We start from the raw sequence: 22,636 nt of genomic DNA, 5'->3' as shown, positions 1-22,636 counted from the left end.
AGAAATCTTCTCATTTAGTATACAAGGAGAGACTTGATTCTTTGCATTCTTGTATGTTGACTTATTAATAAATAATTAATTAATTTAAACATTAATACATTTGTTTCAATTTCTGTGATTTATAATTCCATAGTGAAAACTACTGAACTAAAAAATTAACATAGGAAAGAGTCATTATATCTCTTACTTTGACAGACGCCAAGACAATTTTCAGGGTTTTTTTCCCAAGACACTCAGTGTATATGCATATAACTGCCATCCTACATTATGTCAGTGTTATTAAATAAGTTGTTTTTGTCTAAGATAGCTACTTTCATAGCCAATTTGTTATTACCGTAGGAAATCAAAATTTATGCTTTTCTTGTCTTTACTCCTTAGATGTGCAAAGGAAGTAAGTTGATGGTACAATGACTTCTTGTGATTCATGGCCTCTTTTTGCTACTCTTCCCCCCATATAAAAAAAATCCAGATAACCACTAGCAAGGCAGGAAGCACATCCAGTTCTACACTGCAAGCATACACATACTTGGTTAAATGCTGAGACACTGTTTGCACAACCTGGCCATTCTGTATGTCAGCAGCACCCATGATCCCAGGGAGACAGACCCAAGCCCAGCCCAGAAAAAGGGGAGGTGAGCAGTCCCCAGCACACAGATCTGTGCAAATGCATTTTCTTCATACACTTGCGTGTCCCAGCCATTAGGTGGGGGGGTCAACTGCCCACCTTCCACAAGGACCCTCTACAAAACACTATTAAATTCACAAGTTGGGAAGTTTTTGGTTTTTTTATGTCATAAACAAGAAACCAAATAAAAGTCATAGAGTACTCGTCTCATCTTGGCTTTAATTTTTTTTATTAGCAACTTCTTAGGGACAATGGTAACTTTTGTTCAAAATGTAGTAATTTATTAACTACTGATGTAAATCAATGATTTCAAAAAGAGAACAGATATTTATTAACAAAATTTAAATATATATATTTTTTGCATGGTGCCTATGACTTATATAACTCAATTCCACTGGAAATATAGCATGTTTTGGGAATTTTTTTACTCTCAGAAAGGACATCACCTGCTTCCACTTTTATTCAGAAAGAAAACCCACTCTTATTGCCCTGGTAAATGGTGAGTGTCTGCAGGGAGCTGTGGCATGGCCATCTATTATAGCCATTGACACCACCTGACACAGCTTTCCACAAGGTGTGCTGCTGGACTTGCCTTGTACACAGATCATGAGTATGTCACACATAGTAGACGAAATCAGTCTTTTTAGCTTGTTTTAAAAAAATATTTAGTTAATGAAAATAATTTAACTTTTCAAAACCACAGTTACCTTCCAAAATATTTTTAAAATTGGGTCCTGCAACTTATAAAGGCATGTTTTGTTGCCTACACAACTGAAATTTCTTTCAGCTGCCAAAGCAAAGAAACCATTTGTTGACAGAAATAGGCGACAGTGCTTTGCTGGAGAGATTACACATAGAATAATGGTGTTAATCTCTATTGTATAAAAGTAGACTTCAGGGCACTAGCTGTCTCCAAAGACTCTGCGCTTCATGTAACATTTTCAAATAGTGTCTGTTTTGACGGGTCAAAGCTCTGCATGCAAAACTTCTACAAACAGACAAGCTTACAAAACTTACCTGCCATCAAATGAACAAAAACCATCAGAATAGGAACATATTCGGTGGCATTTGGAAAAAGCCCTCACAAATATGCTGCAACTTTTGGTTAGCCCAGAAGTGGTCAGGCAGTTGGACTGGATGATCCCTGCAGGTCCCTTCCGACAGAACTACTCTACTCATACTATATGTATTTATCCTCAGATAACTGATAGAGAAAATCATCTTTCAGTGAGATTGCACCAGGCAATGGGGAAGCGTAATTTTGCCCAGGAGACAAAGTTGATTTTAAATCAGGGCTTAGGGCTCACCCTGCCAGATACAGTTATATTGACTTGTATCACTTATTTTCTCTACTGAAGAATGATTACCTTAATTAACAATGAACACGAATCAAAATGAGGAAAATGCAGTGTTAGACTGACAGTCACTCCTCAAAAACAACCTCCTGTAATTGGGGCATCGCTCCTGGTTCACTTGTGCCTTCTGTATTGAATTAAAGATTTCAAAGCCATCTGCATCTGAGGCCGCCATACCTCATGTACTGTATGTCAAGCTGTAATTCACAAGCAACTGAAGATAGAGTCTAGTATTAAACTGTATTATTAAACATCCTTCAAGTTTCTTGTATTTAAAAAACATAATTTTAGTGCAGAGAACTGACTTAATTACAGGAAAGAGTTTAAGTATGAACTTTCTTCTCTGTACCTCTTTAATGACCACATACATAAATAACAGCATTAGTATGTAACCTAGGCATCTCAAGATTTACTTCATAAAATAAAAGTAATACATGCTAACACTTTTTCTTTTCCCTTGCTACTACACAGTACTTCTAAATGGATGTGCTACAACAGATAATATTACTGTAGAAGTATTCCAATGAAAGTATATTGTGGCTTTGATAAATATTTACTTTCTTCTATCCATAAAGCTTAAAAAGAGATTTCAGTGATAAGTAAAAAGCACACAAAAATTACTTGCCACATGAAAATTTCCACAAGAATACAGAAGAAAAAAAAAGCCCTCCAACTCAAAAAGGGAAACTAGCTTTAAAATAAGAATTAAATTCAGACAGAGCTCCATCTCTGTGGCTTACAAACAAGGCCATATTTGGAAAATAAATGGAAACATAAGATCTGAACTTTCAGATGTTAATAATGTAGCTAATAAATCATCAGAACTTTAAGAAAACTCAGTTTTGCTTGTAGTAATTTAAAATGGTATCTACAAGTTAACTTATTGATAACCTTAAGGCAATAAGATTTCTTTACAGTGAGAGCAGACATATTTTGTTAAGATATTTTTCAAAAATAACCATAAGAACAAGGAACTTAATGCTGGCCTTAACATTGTTTTTTCTCTTATATTCTTTTCTTGTGAATAATCATCATTGCAATTGCTAATTGTTACCTCCTTTTCTCCTCATGTTGCTGTAGGTTTACTACATAAAAGTAGCAGAAACCTAGATACCACAAACATTCTTAGCCTTAGTTTAATACAGATACTCCCCCATGCATACTGCTGTACTGGAAATATTGAATGTACAAGCTCACAAAAATAATTGCTGTGATTTATTTTTTAAAGTTATATGTATCTTTTCCTGTTTATTTTAATGTTTTTGCTGTTTTTCTTTTTGCATTTGTTTCTGCCTCAGGTTCTTAGCCTAGAACCTAAGGTGCATGTAATCAGTTTGATAAACATCTAGCAGCTGCTCATATGAACTCCAGAAACTGGAATTAACATTTCCATGTATTAGAAAGCAGGCTCAGTTTATCTAACTTTATCATAGCAATAAATAATATGTTTGTCCAAAAAGCTCAGCATAAAGAACAGCCATGGAAAATTATGCTTATTGCTATGATGCTACAAAAAAAATAATACAAAATTAGTCCTCTAAGGAGGGGCTTAACAGCTCATTGCATTGTTTCTGATATGTACCTGTGCAAAGTGTTTCTAAAAAACATTCACCAATAAATCTGGAATGTCCAAAATGAAGCACTGAAATGGAAGAGGTATGTACATGCTTGGATAGAACTAGGCTCCCAAGACCCGACTTCTTGGCCGCATGCTGAAGACTTACACTTAAAGTACTTTACCTACAGAATGGATGGAAGGGCTGCCTACAGCCCTTGTGCAGCATTGCTGCAACACAATTCCTTCTTTTACTACATATTTGTAAGGACATTTTAAACACCTGCAAACCAGAATGGTACACTACCATTCTCAGGACACCACAGCTGAAAGATTATTTAAATGTCTCCTCCAAAAATATGAAAGTCTTACAGAGCAGGAGAGCCTAAACAGAACTAGTAACATAAGAACAGCTGCTCTTTTAAAATTCTTTCTGTTCCTAGAAAAAAAAATAAAAAATCATCAAAATGAATGAATTCTGACAGGGATTTTTGATTTTGTAATTGCAGGGTTTTCAGAAAAAAATTATTCCACATCCAAGGACAATCCTACAAGCTTTTATATGTATTTATTCTACAACAGCAGGACTCTATACAGATAGCAATCTGCTGTGAAAAAAAAACCATTGGGTCAGAAAGAAAAGAACATAAAGTGAAACTGGGTGGAGGGAAGAGTGGCTGAAAGAAATAAATATGATTACTAGAATGAGAATTTCTTCAGGATATCAAAAAGAAAGAGGCATTAATGCACTTGGTCGATACTTCAGTTTTATAGCTTCCAAAATTGCATGCCAAAATTACATTCTGCTACATTTATTTACTGAAGTTCAGAAAGGGCAATGCTGATGGTCTGATCATTTTCTGAAGAATCTTAGATTTTCCAACACTTACCTCATTCAGGTTATGACTATATCCGCACTGATTAGCCCACAGTGTCTCAAGATCACTGCTCTTTCTCACTGTCATCACCTTTTGAAATATGCTTTTATTTTAATTGGGAAATTTCCTAATGAAATTTCCATTAATAAATTACTTTTTCTGACATTCTTACCTGTGAAAGCACTCACCCCATTAACCTCAATATACCATTCAACATTATTCTGTCTAAAAAAGAGTGAGGCCATAGCCTAAGGAACATTTCTTTCATCTACAAAAGCCATTTTGAACAAAATTATTTTAATATGCATCCCACGATCTACCTTACTTTCAGATCATTGCTCACTTGGTTACTCTCCATACAGTACAGTGCTAAGTCATTAATGACTTGATTTTCACAGGTGATTGAACCGACAGCTGTCAGAGCTGAAGAAACACTGATGAAAGAAAGGTCTGCCACTGATTTGGGATTTAAAGTCAGGTCGTGCCAACTCATACAGACTTCTAAGCCAATACAGAATCATTGCTGACATTGGTTTTCCTCAAAGTCATGCTTTCAAAAATGTTCTCTGCTATGCATAACTAGAAATGAATCACACCATTTTATGCAATCAGTTCTCTACATTTCATTTACAATTATCTTGTTTGTGTAAAATTCAGGTACAAAGACACAAGACTGGCACTCTGTAGGCCAGCTCTGGAAAAGCGCTGCAGCTCTCTGATCTAAGCTAACTCAAGACTAATTACTCCTTTCTCAGCATTGTGTTCACAAGGGATCCTGTTGTTTCTGGGCAGGCCTACCTATTTGCTAATGCTTATTGCTTCCAGTAAGATAGAATCTAGTTACTATGCTTCCTTCATCAATTTCCTCTCTGTGCTCTCCTAATGCTCAGACATTTCTGCAGATAAATTTTTACAGTAAGATTTGGTTAAGAAGACAGCAAAAAGATCAGATTAGATGTGGACAGATATTTGCAATGATAAGGGCAATAAATAAACAAACAAACAAATAAATAAATAAAATTTAAAAGTTACAGGACAAAATGTTTTATATTTTCCATTCTTACTGTTAAAGTCACCAAATAAAATTGCAAAATGTGTTTTATTTAATTTATAAAAAAATGTCGATCAAAGACATCTAAAAGCAAACATTCCACATGCAAATGCAAATTAATGAACATCTATGAACACCTATAATATACTTCATTATAAATTTCCTCTGCAAAAGGTCCAATCTTTGGCAAGACTGCATAGAGAGGCAAATATTTTTTTCAGTGAACAAAATGATGAGTTTATACTTTGGACAATTTTATACCATGTGCCTGTTCAGGCACAGTTTGTGCTACTACACATAATAGAGAGACGGTCAAAGGATTCCAGCTACAAAGTTATTTAAATGTAAAGAATGTAACAGCAGGAGACACTGAGTTAAATGTGTATCACTGCCAATATTCCGCATTGGCAAATATCAGAAGTTTGAGCATCCTCACCTACTTTCATGGGACAAAAACAATGAGGGTGCTACAGCTTTAGTAAGTGTGCTTTTCTGACTTACAGGAAGAAGGAAATCTGTTATTAGTAGATCATGTTACTGTGTTTGACAAAGATGCTGATATTTAATTGTTGTGAACAATGAAAAGAAGACAGTACTACTCATTGATCTCATTCATATCAGCCACCATAGGACGCTTTCAGAAACACTTTGGAGAAATTGAATTAATTTGAGCTGTTTTTTTAATTAAGTATTTTTCAGAGTGAAAATTAAACATTCAGACTGCTTACGCAGTACCTTCTTGCTGGCACTCGGCTACTATGGCTTGTAACCAAATAAGTACTCATCAGAAGAGCTGATCAAATTTTTGGGTACACATCTCACATAGCTCTGGCACTGTACAAGACAGACAAGGCAAAAGATAAAAATTATGATCAACTAAATTCCACTTTAAGCTCACTATTCAAGATGATTTGGATGATGACAAAAAAAAAATCATCCAGAAGCTTCAGTAAATTATACAGCCTATCACTGTTGGATGAGATTCACTAACTATCCCAAGCTGCTTTGATTTCCTGTTTGTTACGACACACTGTTGCGGGATTTCTTCCTGGGTGTACTGTGGCAAATGCAGAAAAGCCCTGTGGAAGCAATTACAGTTGTGCGAGTTGGGATCAAGCTCAACAATTCCCACAAATGTTATCCCAGAATTTCACAGTCCATCCTTTTCTGGCTAGCAGGCAGCATTCTTAAACTATTAACAACCATCTCAGATTTGTTTTTTAAATGATTTTTAAGAGCTTTACATATCATGACACTTCTTCATACTCAACGGTTTTGGAAAAGCATTTGAATTTCGCCCTTCAAGGAAATACACGTGCTTGTGCATTGACTGTTCAGAACACCAGGAGTTAACAGTATTCTCTACATTTTAATTTTCTCATATCTTGCTATCTCCATGCTTTTTCACATGGTGCCTAAACAGAGTATCCTGACTGCTGCGATGCTAATTTTTGTAATGGAAAAATTCCTTAAAATATCTCTGGACTGCTGAAATGCTGTATTTCGTATTTGAAAAAATGCCTAGAATACAGCGCAATGATACAATTTGAAAAGTACCTCATAACATACTGGGAATACTGTTGTCTCATCCAGAAGGGGGAAAAAAAGACAAAAAAGACAACCTCACTGAAAATGTCTTATACACACGGCAGTCAGTAAGACAACTATATTGCCCGGCGTTTGATAAATGCATTGCTCTACATAGGGTGGCTCAGGCACGTTCAGAGTGCTCATATGTGTTTTTCAAATTTGTCTGGGAGACTAAAAAGAAGGAAACCAGGAGCAGCTCTGAGAACAGTAGAAAGAGTGGGATAGATCTACTGAGCCAAAAGGGAAATGCCCTCCCCAGGCAGAGCATGTATGGCTCACAGAGCAGGTGAGGGCAGCGCAGTGTCTGTAGCAGTCTCTTCATTGCACTGAAGGGAAGAACCAATATATCACAGGAGAGGAATAATGGCCTTCAGACAGATCTCCATCACAGAAATCAATGCTCACTCCAGCATACTCACAGCAGGTTCTAATTCATTCATGGCAAAGGACAGAATCCTGTTTTTCCAACAGTGACAAGTTTTATAGAGGAAGAGATGCCTCTCTAATTCTTTTCTGTACGAGCTTCCAGTTCTCACAATTTAGATGAAACACTGCAGTGGCCCATTCCCTTCATACACCAGTCCAGCAACTGTCATGTACACACCCTTGTTGCAATGTCTGTCCTCTGAGGCTTTTCAAACTTAGTCACTGAAGAGAGAAGTAGAAGTTACGGACTTACAAGTGAGAGCACAGGACACAGTACTATGCCACTGGGCAATAACGCTCACTTACTCAGCAGCAATTTTGCTGTGTATTAAATTTTACACAGTGAGCTGCAACCAGGCAGTGCAGCACAGAAGAGCAGATGACACACATGGAAAGAGATGAGTTCATCCTAGTAACACAGGGAGCAGTGCTGATGGCAGCTGGAAGGTTTCCAACAATGAACAAGCACAGATGTGCTCAAATATTAAATATTCATTAACTGATGTTCTGTGAACTTTCTGCAGCTTCAATTGCCATTACTGAATATGCATTGCCTCACCAGCCAATATTTCTTATGAATTGCATCCTGTCAAGAATGAGATCATTTCAAGGAGCAGAAATGACTTTAACAAAAGTGTCTTGTAGGGGCAAACCTTGAACACGGCATTTATTAGAAACTATATCAGCCATCCCCTTTCAGTTCTGGTATGTCATCATTGCCATAGCAGTGAAATATTTTCATTCTTGATCACAAAAAAATGGTGCTGTTTTAACCCAAGTATATTTGAGAATTGTTTTTACTCAAATCAATACATCCAGGACCAAATTTCTAATTAGTTGTCATTTTTGCTTTAGATAAACCTTGGCTGCTGTTAACAACACTGAAATTCATTAAGACAACACTATTAATTGTTTAAAAAGTCATTACCAAAGGAAGGATGGTCTCAGGATGATCTCAAGAGTAAAGGCATAGACATTAAAGATAAATTTATCTTCTCATGGGCAGCTGTTATCTCACAGAGAGATTAAACTCTGATGATCTTCAAGAAACAATAATGACTTCAGTACTTTTCAGTATTTTTCCCTGTGGTATATTAGTATGGAACAAGTACAGACAAAGATCCTAAAAATTAACCTCTCAGATCTGGATGAAAACGGAAACTGTGATACAGTAGAGGCACAAATCTACCCCCGCATCTCCACTCCCAGAAAGTCCCACTCCTGAATCCTCAGACCTATGCAGAAGGAGAAAACAGTGTTTGTTACTTCGCATGGCAGGTACTACTCATCAGAACAGTCAGCTTCAGACGTAAAGCAGAGGCTGACAAAACACACATCAATTAACTGACATTCAAAAGATTGCTCATAAGCACTTCAAAGCGCAATGTGATTAAGGAGAAACTGAAAGGATGACACCAAACAAACCACAGCCTCGCAGTTCAGCAACATGAAACAACATCTTTATTAGTAAGAGAGCCTTCTCCAACCTTAACCACAAAAGGCTAGAAGTATCAGTTTCCATCATCCATCTCTATTTACATTTCTGTTGACACAAGTATACACAAAAATATATCTTTCTTGACAGCTATTATTTAATTGCTAAATTCTATCGTTAGCTTCTTCAGCCTGAATTGTAATTTTTCTATTCTTCTACTTCTCAAATTAGTTTTCTGAGTTAAACTTATTAGCTTTTCCATCCTTTAATTCTTCTTGCAGCCAGTGTTCTCTTTTTCTTCTTTAAATGAGTGCTTATTTACTTCCTCCATGTTTATATCAACAAAGTACAGAGTATACAAACAACCTGCTGCCTTAGTACCTAAATAAACTAAACATACCGTGCTTAAACACCATTGGTATTTCAACTTTATTTTAAAAGTAACTACGAAGGTAATACACCCCCTTTTTTTTTTTTTTACTGGAAAGTTTTACCAGTCTGATGTGGCTCATGTATTTGAGCACCTGACCATGTGAACTAGAATTTCTTTCCAAACTGTCTACTGAGATTTTAATACAAAAGCATGAATGCTGGACACACTTTCGGCTCCAAAACAATACTACCCTTCTTATATCGTAATAATGACTTTTGATATCATTACTGATTAAAACCAAATATATTCTGCCCAAGTAGAATTACTTGGATTTTCTATGAAGAGCATTTAAAAGAAGAAAAAGATGCAAAGGTTAACTTTTCAGTAGATAATTTTACAGTAGCTAAGTACATTATCTAAAATAGTAACTAGGATTAAAACTTGTCAGAAAGACAGTTGGCATCACTCATAGTAAAATCACTTAAATGCTTGAATACTCAATGTGCCATGATTTAATAATTTCAGCTCAAGAAAGACACTTTTATTGTTAATTCCACCTCTCATTGTACATCTTTGGAACACCAATCTATAATGGGATGTGCCTGTAAAAATGGGATCTCTGAGTTTCTCAAATGCAGAAGAAAATCAAGAAGAAACACTAACAGAAACCACTGAAGATGCATTTAATAAATCCTCAACAGCTTACTTTTTTAAAAGCAGGTGTAAATTACTGAAATAATTAAATTATTTAAACCAGAAAAGCATCATTTGCATCCTCTTCATTCCCCACACACTGACGGTGTGATAGGCACATTGAAGACAGATGAATGCTGAACATTCTGCACAAAGGAACCCACCCTTTGGCTCACAAAGGGAGCTGAGCACCCATTTCCCACTTCTGTTTTTCAGTAACTTTCTGTATGTGTGATAGCGAGTCTAAATTCCCTTTGAAATAAAGTGAAATAAACAACAAAATCACACATCAGACACAGGAAGAAATCCACACAAATAAGTGTTTGCACCTTACTAGAAGTAATCTTCCCATTTCAGTACGGACTTCCACAGAACTCATGCACTTAAAAATAACTGCACTCACACACACGTGAACTGTTTAAACTACTCCAGAAGATGAGCTTGGTTGCATGTTTGCAAACCACAAAGCAGCACTATGTGTGAGGGCTAAGCCACAGTAAAGAGAAAAATTACAGATCTATCAGAAATACCATCTTAAAGCAAAGAAAGAAATAGAAAACCTAAAAATGATGGATATGGAAGACAGCTTTCCTATATGAAGGCTTACCTGTTTGCCAACGATAGCTAGATCTATTTCTGCAAAAAATTCAGCTTTAACTGTGATTTTTAAGTAATATGTATACTCATGTAATTGACTCAGAAAGCAGTGTATGACATTTTTGTGTCTGATACGAAAAATCATATTCAATGGTGGGGGTTAAAGTTCACAGCATCAGTTTATTCCATTTTTGTATAGTGTATAATGCTGCATCCAAAAGACAAAAAAGAATTGCTTAAAATTTCTTAAAAAGGTCTCAAACTCAAAGTAAATGTGAGCAATGTCTAATATCAATTTTATTAGATGCATATATGAGTCAGTAGAAAGCAACCGCACTCAAGATCCTTGAGGAGTTCCTCAGTTCCTCAGTGTACTGAGACACAGCGTTTAAAAACTCTGTTACATCAAAAATTATGAAGTTACTAGAAAGATATAGACACATACATCAATTTCTTTCCCTTACAGATTAATAAATAATAATTAAATGACTAAAACGTGAAGGTAAATTACACGTGTTGAAACCATTTTCAAGTTCATATGATCACAACTGCTATTTGTATCAAAGAAACACTGATGCTGGGATTTTATTGTAATGTACAATGTGCATATTGGAAGGCTGATCTTCCCAAATCTAGCAGCAACAGTATACAACTTAGATCCATAATCCACCAGAAATGTAAGCCTTACATAAATGAGAAGAACAACAGAACTTTACTGTATCTTTAAATATTTCCATTTAAACCCAGTTACAATTGATACTGATGTAAAAGGTCCACAGGCATATTGCTACAGCTGTAAAATGTACATATCTGTAACCATGGCATACAGCTCATAGAAGAGCAACTTAAAGCATTTTCCTTAGCACAGGAAATCCAGTTCTCATTTTCTAATTTTGTAGACACTGAATCCATGCCTATTTGTTTGCTTGTACTTCAGCTGTTGGGTTCATAGGGTCACATGAATAATTATAAGATTATTTTGGATAGTACTTAGGGGCCAGGAAATTCTCAGAGTTTTCATGACTGAATTGTTTAATAGACTTTTAGGTCAGGTTACGGAACATGATTTCATGAAACAAAATAACTTTGTTCTATAAAGAGGCATTTTCCACTTTAAGTTTGTTTTTTAAAAAAATAAAAATAAAAAAATACCTAGAAATAGAAAAGGCATCATTCCTTGCCTGAAGTTAGAACAGAGTATTGATAATTACAACTTAATTTTTGAATAACAATTTATCTTAATTTGCTCATTAAAAGTGAGTGTTCATTCATTACTGCTCACAATGAGTATTTAATAAAAATCCTAAAAGAAAGGGTGGAGATGGTTTGGGTTTTTTTGTTTGTTTTTCTCTTCTGTTTTTTTTTTTTTCTTCTTCTTTTTTGACAGGGGGGCTGGTCTCAATGATCTCTAGAGGTCCCTTCCAACCCCTACAATTCTGTGATTCTGTGAAATGTTTTTAACTGAAAATAAGCAATTGCAGCAATCCTGCGCAGTATAATGAAGCAACTGTACTGATTTTGATATGTTGAAGACTGCACCTTCTATATTATCCACCTTTCCCTAATCATTAGCTGCTTAGGAAAACTGTGAGGTACAGATATAAAACATCCCAACTATTAGAGAGCTTAAGTTGTGAAAGAGGACAGTTGTAAACAGATAATATGTAACACTGTGACCAACATAATTTCCTCTTTCCCCGTGGTCAGCAGGCCAATTGCATCTAGATGATCTGTGAAGTCTCTTCTAACCCAAGCCATTCTAGGATTCTATGAATAAACTATGTAAGCACCTTGCAGAACATAGTATATTCAATTTTCATGTCATATTTCCAACTTTACATATGACCCAAATTTTATCATGAATACCTAATATGCCGTAATTACCATACTCATTACATTAAGACATATATACCAGAATAAAACTATATCAAATAATTGTTGCCAGAAGAGATTTGAGTTTCATCCAAATCAGCTAAAAAGATGAAATGATGCTAACATTTGAATTAGGTTAAAACTCATGAGTTTCTTTCTCCGTCTCCAAATAGAGTTTTGAAAGCCAATTTCGAGATCTAAACAAGGAGTGATCACTCATTAATTGTATTTCCGATTCAATTCTATTTCCACAACATCTACAAAATAGATAATCTGATGTTCTGCCATTTTCAAAAGTTCTAATTCCTTCATCAGAGTTAAAGATGTTTCTAAAGTAAATATGTTTGCTTCATCAGAGAGACGATGAGAGTGAGTGAGCAACCAAAGGAGAGTGGGAACAACAGTGTGAGAATGGGAACAACAGAGCATTAGTTCAGCATTTAAATTATAGTTCCTAGTTATTAATAAGTAAATGTGAGTGCAAGACTAGAGCATATATTCTCCTTTCTTTTCCCACTGGAATGGAATGTCACTTGAGGCTTGATTTTCAGAATTTAAGGCATCTGGCTTACAACCAGAAGAACAAAAATATTTTAAATTAACTTTCCTTATTCTCTGGGGATTGTTACAGACCCAGGGACTATGGTTTAGTCATCTATGAGATTTATTTTGCTTTAGCTTCAACCAAACTTTGTATATACAACAGCTTCCTTACCAGAATTCATAGTCATCCTGCTCTGTGCAATTATTTTTATAAATTGCAGTTGTATTACACTCAATTACATTGCATAAGCTCATCCTCTCAAAATGAAGAATAAAACTTAGATTCCTATTGTAACAATTTCTCTCATACCACCACAGCAGTTTTGAAATTACTTTGACATTTACCTTTAATTACACATGCCCAATTTATGATTTTTAAAACCTTTTAAAATGTTCATCTTAGCAAGAACTAGTGCTTCTTGAATAGCTGCCGGAGAGCTGAGTACAGATTTGTTTTTAATTAACAGCACCAGGGTTTCACATACATAATGAAGTACGAGCATACTTGAGAGAGGGGAATTTGTAGTGCTGTTTCAGTGAACATCAACCAAAAATTCTTGTTTGCTCTGCAGTTTTAAAAAATTATCATTGAAGGACAGAAAAGCCTTGAGAGCACTCAATGTTTCCATGAAACTCCAGTGGTAGGCCTGCCATTTTTCTGAAGTCTCAAATACTCTAAACTTCACAGATATGCTGTTAAGGTCTTTAGATGGCATTTCTGTCACAGGAGCACTATTCTGAGAATAAGCAGAAACCCTTTCTTGTTCAAACAGTAAGAACTTGAGTTGGCATCAAAACTGAAAAAAAAAACAAACTGATTTATAGAGAGGATGTGAACCCAATTGATCATTACTGTAGTACAGAATAAACAAAAATCATTTCTAGACCCCTATTTTCTCAGTAGGGGTCACAAATCACAATCTATTCTCATGGAAGGTAAAGTTCTACATGCTTTTAATAACAGAGATCTCATCAACCCCAAAATATTTTATCTATGTAAACTATCTAAACCTATTGTAACACTAGAATAGGAAAAAAGCAATACTGTGCCTAATGTGCTGTACTTTTTTTTTCCCACTGAATATAGAAGTAATGACAGAGAAATATTTCTAAAATGCATTATAAAATTGTATCTTTATATTCCAAGTGTTACTTTATGAACTGTACTAACACATTCTTCTCCAAAAAAAAACTGTCAGTGAAAGGTAATTGTCAAAGACCATCTAAAAACAGAAAGTGAAGCAGTGATGGAAATTCAGTTCCTTTTCAGTGTTTAAGACAAGACACTGGTTTAGTAGTACTGAAATAGCAGATATCAAACTGGCAACTTCTAAGATTCACAATCTCTCTCAAAACTAATACAGAAGCAAGAAGCAGTAAAGATGGAAGCAAATCCTATTCCATTAATGAAGTTCAGATGGTTTTCATAACTCTATACCCTCAGTTTGTACTTGCCAAACTTGTCCGAGTGCAATTTAACTTTTTAATGTGTTTGTTGTTGCAGTTCATCTCCTGCCAACCTCTGCACTTACTTTCTTTGAGGAGCATTACTCCTGTGCATCTGCTAATACATCAGAAAAGTCCATACTCACACAAGTGCTACTTAGCATTATGGTCACCATCAGCACTCTGTATCTTTTTATCCCACAGCTCACTTACATACACACTTCATTATTTTTTGTTAGTCTTCCTATGCATTCACACAGCTCCTTGTCAAACAAGTCCCACAGCCAAATGCAGACAGATATTAACACAGCATACATGACTTTTTATAATAATCGTAACATTCAGCTTTCAGTTACCTACTTTACATCACTTCACAGAAGAAAAACATAAATAGTTTGGACAATTTATTGAAGAACTCCAAGCTTTGCAATAATATTCTTATCTACTTTATTTAAACATAGCAAAGGTACAATATTGAACTACAAAAGTATTAGAGAGGCAAAACTCCCCCTGCTTTATGAGTGAAAGCAAGGTGTCACAAAGATACAGTTTGCATTCACTGAGCATTAAGAATAACCATCACAACTTACTCCCACTAATCATCACACATACAAAAAAGAACAGTATTGTATTATTTCAGAAGTAGATACTTGTGTTCCTCACTGTGTAACCCACAGCAAATGGCTTGGGTCAAGTCAGAAGCACTGTTCATAGCTTAAATTCCTGAAATACAGTACTTTACTAGAAGACTAGGCTGGTACACTTAAGCACTACACAATTTCCAAGTTTTTTCAACTATTTAAAGTCAACATGTCTGGGAAAGGGAATGATTTTCTCATCATCATCACCACTATGTAGTGAACTGCCTGTAACTCTGGTTTCACATGTATATGATGGGAGAGTAAAATAGTATTCATAACAGCATGCATAGTAACCAGATGCCATCCTGAATGTATTTTTACAGAAAACTTCTCTATTGATCACACTGAGAGAAGTGCTACGTACAGAATTTACTTACATTTATATTTCTACTGAACAGTTAAAAAATTGGAATATATTCAGTTTATGATTTCAACATACATTACTAGCAAATGGCAAGCATCTTCTGTATATCCTTACTGTATTTGAAATACTTATCAATTTGCAGTAACAATAAGGCACTCTTTAGGGGCTTTAATGCTGTCAACATTCAGTGTCTAGACTATGAGCATGTTGTTTACCAGAACAAAAAGTTAAAAAAAGTCTGCAAGAATACAATGTTATTTCTAGAGTTAGATCCCAATACTAAGCAAACAAGTAGCTAAAAGTTTGTGCAAGTTTCATAACTTTAAATACTAAAACGTCTTCAGTGCATTTACAATCATTTAACCACAACAAGTTAGTACACATTCACATGCAGTGTCTCTAATTTAAACAGAAGTGAAATAACACAGACTTTTTATAAATTAATAATTGTTTACATTTGCAGAGTAAGTACTGACTGAAAAAGTAGCATGTTCCAACAAAAAAATATCCTGCTTAATGCACCAAAAATATATCTTCTCCAGCTCTACTTTCTCCTTTCTGAAGGAGGACAGCCTTCCTGTTATTCCTGCAGTAAGAAAAACTTCTACTATTTTATATAACATGAGCCATACCTTTTTCCCTTGTGTTTCACCACGTCCATATCGTATCAACTGGTAGTAAAAATGACAAAACTGTATAAAAATTAAAACATGCAGACACGGGCAGAAACTGCAAGTTAGCCTTCAGTAATACAAGATGACAGTCTGTTCTCGTCCACAGAGACTAAGAGCCTGGAGAGAAAAGACGTGATTGCCAAATCTTAATCCTTTTGCTGCTTTTCACATGGTGCTGCCTCACCTCTGCAGCTCCTCCAAGTCTGCTTTTTCAACAGGCAGTGGAAATGTGTTCATTGTAAAAACTCCATAAGCATTTTAGTTTAGCCACAGACACAGATGATAAAATCTAAATACTTAATATTTAATTGTGTTGACATGCTGGACTTTGTGTTTATGTTGTTTCAAGTGAAATGATGCAATACTAAATTTTAAGAAAATGCTGCTTTAGATTCTTAATATCATATAAACTTATACAAAGAATATTCTACAATGCAATTTATAAAAATTGTTTATAAATACCCTAAAATAATGTCACCGGCATGATGTAAACTCATTGTAAATAAAATTAAAATAATTCTTACCATATTAGATTCCTCATTTCTAAACTACTAATATGATTATATTATTGCAGAAAAATATACAGATTAATAGGTATAAACTTTGAGCCAAATTACATAAGCACAAAGAGATGATTTCTAATTACTGTCCTCTTGAAGCAGTTCCAAAACAAACTGCTGAGGTTGCTGCACAGTGATCAGCTGGGAAGTTGCAGATGTCCTCTCCCATTCACTCACCCTATTTTTTCACAAGGGGGCACAACTTAGAATTCAAAGATCTGATTCACTCGTATATGGGTCACTCCGAAAGTAATGCCTCCTATTTATTTCCACGGAGACTACAACAGCTATGAAAAACACAATAACACTATTTGATCGAGCAAATTCACAGCTTCAAAATACATTATTTTTCAGTATAGTCACTACCATTTGTTATGCATTTTCACCAGTGATTAAGCAGAGCTGCATGTCATGCTCATTAATTATCTGCACCAGTGGACGTTACCCACTGTTGCTGTTGCCACTGTGGAAATGCACCATCCAGCACCTCTCTGTGCTCACTTCACTGTTTGAACTTCATAATGTTCTGCAAGCTTCAATGAATCTCAGTGGGTGCCACTTTTTCACCTGGAGGAATTCAAAGACACATCTTTGCTTCATATGCATTTCCATGTCAGATGCCATTGTGTCAGACTGCCCTTCTGCTGCCATCTGTCACACAGCAACAACATGGAACAGATTATTGGTGGGAAGGTTTGATCTCTATTGCCATACCACTGACATCTGCCCATTATGGAACAACATAATAAAAGAGAAGGTATGACTTTTGGAGTAGCCTTCATAATTCCTGGAAACTTATAAATTTTATGGATTACTGCATGCTACTCAAAGAGTGTTTAATGGTCAGAGAAGGACAAACTGGACAAAAGAGAATTTTTCCCAGCAAAGAAAATTAAATAATTTTCATTTAGACTGAAGTACAGATGAAGGAGCCAACATGGAAGCACTATAGCACACTGTGTATTTTGTGGCTATGTAGCCATCTACTCCTCACAAAGACTCTTCAAATACGCTTTTTGAACAAATCTGAATCTGGTGACCTGAGTAACTTTACCTCAGAAGTGGACCTTGTTACTGTTTAGCTCAAATACTTGTCTTGAATAACTTCATTTGCAAACAAACACTGATTGAAAAGTAATGATAGGTGAAAATAACATGCTGTGCATGTTATATCACAAAAAAGTGTGATAAAAGTGATGAAGGTAGAAGTAGGAAAGCTATGAAGCAGGAGAAACAGCAAGAAATGTGGTAGTTGTGGATCTTTGAAACGTTTTTGAAGCAATGCCACAACTCTGACCCTTGCCATGTTATGGAAAAAATAATGCAGAAGAAAAACAATGAAAAGGTAATGGTTGCATGCTAGAGTGTCTGGAGATTAAATAACATGAAAAATATCCAGCTATCAGTAAAAGGAGATAGCCTCCTTACTCTTACAATAATTAAGAGACAGCTGCAAACAAGGAAGTGTAAAGACCATTGTTCCTGGCTTTTTCTACCCACTGAAAACAGATGCGATTATTTCTGAAAATATTTAACTATAATAAATATTTTAATATTATTAAAATTACTTAACAGATGTATTGTTATTTAATACACCTAATCATCATGCAGGAAGCGTAAAGACAGTGAGGATATCAGAGCTCTGTAAAAACAGTTTAAAATACTCACAAAAAAGTATTTAAAATACTCACAAAACCTTCACAAAACTATTCCTAAGACATTGCAGCCATTCCAAATACTGTTGGTTCTGGCACTGGAACTGATACTACAATACAGCTTTCTCATTGTTCTAAAACAAAAGCAATGCTAATTTCACATGCACGTTTCTGTTGAACAAGACCTATTATCCATATTTTTGCAGACTCCTTGCTTTCACTAAAGGAGAAATACATCTTAATATGCCAATGCACAACTACGAGATATACTAAAATCTGACTCTTCTTGTCAGGATTTCTGTCTAGAAGACAATCCATTTCTATAGTATCAATACTTGCTAAAGTCCTTCCATAAATTCCCAAGCACAAAAAAACAGGGTGAATGTTTTTTTCCACATACACCAGTAGTAATTATTTTATTTGGAAATATTAATAGATCAATCACATTCGAACTGAAGGGCAACAGAAGAAGTAAGGTCTAGGGAGAGCCAAGGTGGGTAATTGTTGAGATGGCTTTAGTCTGTTCCTTCTTTGCCCACTTCATGCCCAGCAATAACTCCTTCTAGGTAGAAGTGTAAGCACAGTGTAAGCACACGGGCTTTACTTCTGATTTCCAGCCACTGATAATACTCTGCTGAAATGCAAGTCAAAATCTAGAAACTTCAACAGAGGCATATCTTACCAATATTTAAAGATATTTCTCCCACTGAAAACATGTTGGCTACACTCATAACCAGACAGGTTTGCAGTGTAGATAAGCTCCTCACAGAAATGTCTTATGATGATACATGCTTCATAACTATGAATAACAAAAAACTAGCAATTCCCCATTAGCTGGTCTGCCAAAAGTCTTCTTGGAAACAAAGAGAAACAGCCACAGATAACTTTCTACCTGATAAAATCTAGAAGCTGAAAATCTTACATAACAAGCATGTTCCTTCATTTCATGGAAAAACCCTTTCTTCTCAACAGGTGGCTCTACTTTTACACAAAAAACATCAATTAAAAGATGCTCGTCTTTACTGTGATCATCCTAATTTCAGCAAAAGCTTCTACTTCCCCTGTAAAGTAGGGGTACAGTAATTTCCTTCAATTAATCAAACAGGTGAGTGTAATAAAATTCATATAAGTAGTTTAAATTGTTTTTCTAACAATTTACTGTAACTGCGATAGAATTTAATCAAAGATACACATGAAGTTTGTTGGCAAAATGTATTGACACTTACTTTGAGTGTTAACATTTTCAAGTGTAAGGATGTTTTCAAGGACACAGAAATTTTTTAGTAAACTGCTTTTTTAAAAAAAAAAAAGTGATAAGAAATGCTATTAAAGTTTATTTAAAAGCTACGTATTTAGCTAAGCAGCTCTAGAGTCTGTAGCTTTACCTCTTTTTCTGTACTGCTAATGCTCCCCCCCCTTCTTTCATAACTATTACTTTTCAATAGCAGCAAAAGATTTATTTCAAAATTTAGAGCACAGCACCAGAACAAAAGATGTAATTTGAACTGAAAATTCTGAACTTTTGGAATCCATAATAAAATCTTTACTCTAAGTGCCTATGACCACTTCATTACCCAATAGCGTCAGTCCTGATACCATCTAGTACATAAACTATTTGCACTTTAAAGTTTCTTTAATGTGCAGCTTCATCCACTATGCAATGAAATACTTCAAGAAGGCCACTCTGTTTTTGGCAGTCCCAACAAAACAAAAATCTAACAGATTTGTTCAAATACAATTTAAGTGCACTTCTGGCAGATAAATAATGAAATTCTTTTCTCTTTGGAGTCTTAGGGCTTGTGCAGAAGAACAAAAGAGTATCTGAATTCCATGTATAGTTTGGTAATGTTATCAGCTGAACTGAAGATCATTGTGTCCCTGCAGTCCTGAACTTATTCTACCCTGCATAAACACAGCATCTTACACACACACACAAACAAAAAAAAAAACAACAAAAAAAAAAAAAATGAAAGGCTGGGACACAGTAAATGAGTACTCTCATTAAATTTTCAGGCCTGATCCATCGAACCTCCAAGTGTCACATGTAGGGCAGGAGATAAATGATAACATGCCTAAGCCCATCTGGAGTTAGGCACTGGGAAAACAGTCTTGTTCTCGTTGTCTTACTGTAGGGTTAGCAAGAAAACCAATTGATTTTCCAGACAAATTCATTTTTCTTGTGTTTTTTTTTTTTTTTTTCTTCAGTCCCACAACATATGGACCTAATGGCATGAGAAGACTTACAATAGATTCCACTTGTCTATGGAATTCAGCAGATGAATAGATGACTCCCCCTCCAACCCACATCAACAGCTTTTTGTTATTTGTTGTTCTTCCAGTCCCAGGAAGAAAAGTTATGTTTTCTCAATACAGTCAAAGAATTTTAGGTAAACAAAACACTGCAAAATATCTGAGGAACGACAGTTGAGAGTTTATTTTGCTAGCATAAGGCAGAAATGGTGCAACCTGTTTTATCAGATGACATTCTCTCCAGCTGCAGAACTCATGACAAAAAGTTGAAGGTACATTATTACTCAGCTTCTCCTTCGAAAGACAAAAAACAATTCCGCAGAAGACAAATTATACTACCTCTTAATTAAGAGCCTGCCAATTCTTATACAGCTTTAATTTCACAGTGAACTTCTTTAACACTGTAAAGAACAGAGAATTTTTGATAAAAGATAAAGATAAGTATCTTTAAATAAGTATATCATTAGCTTTCTACTTCTCTTTATGAATGAAGCTGGAGAGCACAAATCTGCAAGGAATGGTATTACAGCACACAGAAGAAGACTGTGAAGAAAAGAAAAAAACAATAAAGGTAACATCCAACAAATCCATCCTTTTTCATCTATTAGCCAAGCCAAAGCAGAAAAAAGCAGATGCAGAACACTGCTGTTAAAAGTTCTACATACCTTTTATGAAATTTGCCTTACATATGATTGTTCCAAATGGTTTTAGCTCTTTAGATATTTTGGAACATGTTTCTGTACCAAGATATGCATTTGCAACGTGCTAAGCACTTTAGTTCTTTCAGTGAGAAAGAACTGTGCTGTTTTCATCCCAACCATTCTGTATGATTTGATACAAACCATCCCTGGAAAGCTGCTCCTCGATGAAAGGATAAAATACTCCCATGAAAAATTATTTCCTCTGTGAACACAAATGGGAACTCTCCAGCTCATAAAATTACTGGTGAAAAGGAAGGAAGACTAAAATTCAGGAGATCATTTTAGAAGGATTCATAAAAATAGGCTCAAGTCTAGCCTGCACTTTTTATACCTGACAAAGACCACTGAAAATGCTGTTAGTACAGGCCTTAACATTTTCCTTTTTGTATATTGCCCAGTTTCTAAAGTTTCACATGTATTGAGTAAATTTTTCTCTTACCTTCCAAAAATTCACAGAGGATAAACTATAACCTAAATTCAGTACCTAATACAATTACAAAGTTACAAACAGAACAGGTGGAGAAAATAAGAATGCAAATAACATCTTCAAAATAAGAACTACTTCAATGGAATTCTGAGGAAAAGCTTTCTCTGAGCTTCTGTATCTCTCTCCACACTGAGCAACTCTCAACTGCCACAAGTGCAAGGCCAGATGAAACAGCCTCCACTGCATGACCTTCCCTGACCTTCCTCTTTCAATGAACTGGGTAAAGATAAACTGGTGAGTACACCAGTCATCCTTCAAAACATTTTTGTGTATGCACTCATTTCTCAAGGCAGACACAAATACATGGCAATCTTGTTATCAGTAATTCTAAATAAAAAACATGAAGGATCACAACTACCAAAAATTTTCACACTCAAAGTATTTGGGAAACTTTTACACCTTTTTCCTGTCTGATTTTTTGTTCTTCTGAGCACCACTGAGATTTATGAAGAAATTATAAAGACAACTTTCTTCACAAAAAGACCAAAAGCAAACCTAATTCTAAAAAATAAAAAATGATCAGAATGATTTTCTAAAATATCATCTACGAAGTTCACATTCCTAAGTTTCTTGACTTTTTTTTCTCCATCAGTTTTTCAACCAGTTTGGGCAGAGTTGGTAGTTTGAAGATTTCAGTTTTAACTTTCAACAAAAAAAAAAAAAAGAAAGAAAGAAAGAAAGAAAGAAAACATAACAAAAAACTTGACTGGAATAAACTGCCAGACAGGACAGTGTGGGATGTTTCACTCAGGCAATGCAAAAATATTAGATTAAGATCATAAAATGAGCTGTCAACCATACAAGGCTACAACATTTTTAAACCATCCAAGAGGACTCTCGTACACATAAGTAGCTAGACTCAAAG

General features: G+C 35.2%; 1 protein-coding gene across 6 annotated transcripts in view; it reads right to left on the bottom strand.

Annotated features, from left to right (window-relative positions):
* PLCE1 (phospholipase C epsilon 1) overlaps window positions 1–22,636 on the bottom strand; it is a 149,645-nt gene that overhangs the window by 84,816 nt on the left and 42,193 nt on the right. The window lies entirely within an intron of this gene.

The sequence above is a fragment of the Tympanuchus pallidicinctus genome, unplaced genomic scaffold, assembly GCF_026119805.1.
Source record: "Tympanuchus pallidicinctus isolate F22 unplaced genomic scaffold, pur_lepc_1.0 scaffold16, whole genome shotgun sequence".
Taxonomy (NCBI): domain Eukaryota; kingdom Metazoa; phylum Chordata; class Aves; order Galliformes; family Phasianidae; genus Tympanuchus; species Tympanuchus pallidicinctus.
Note: the sequence above shows the minus strand (reverse complement) of the source record. Positions and strands in the feature narration are given on the sequence as shown.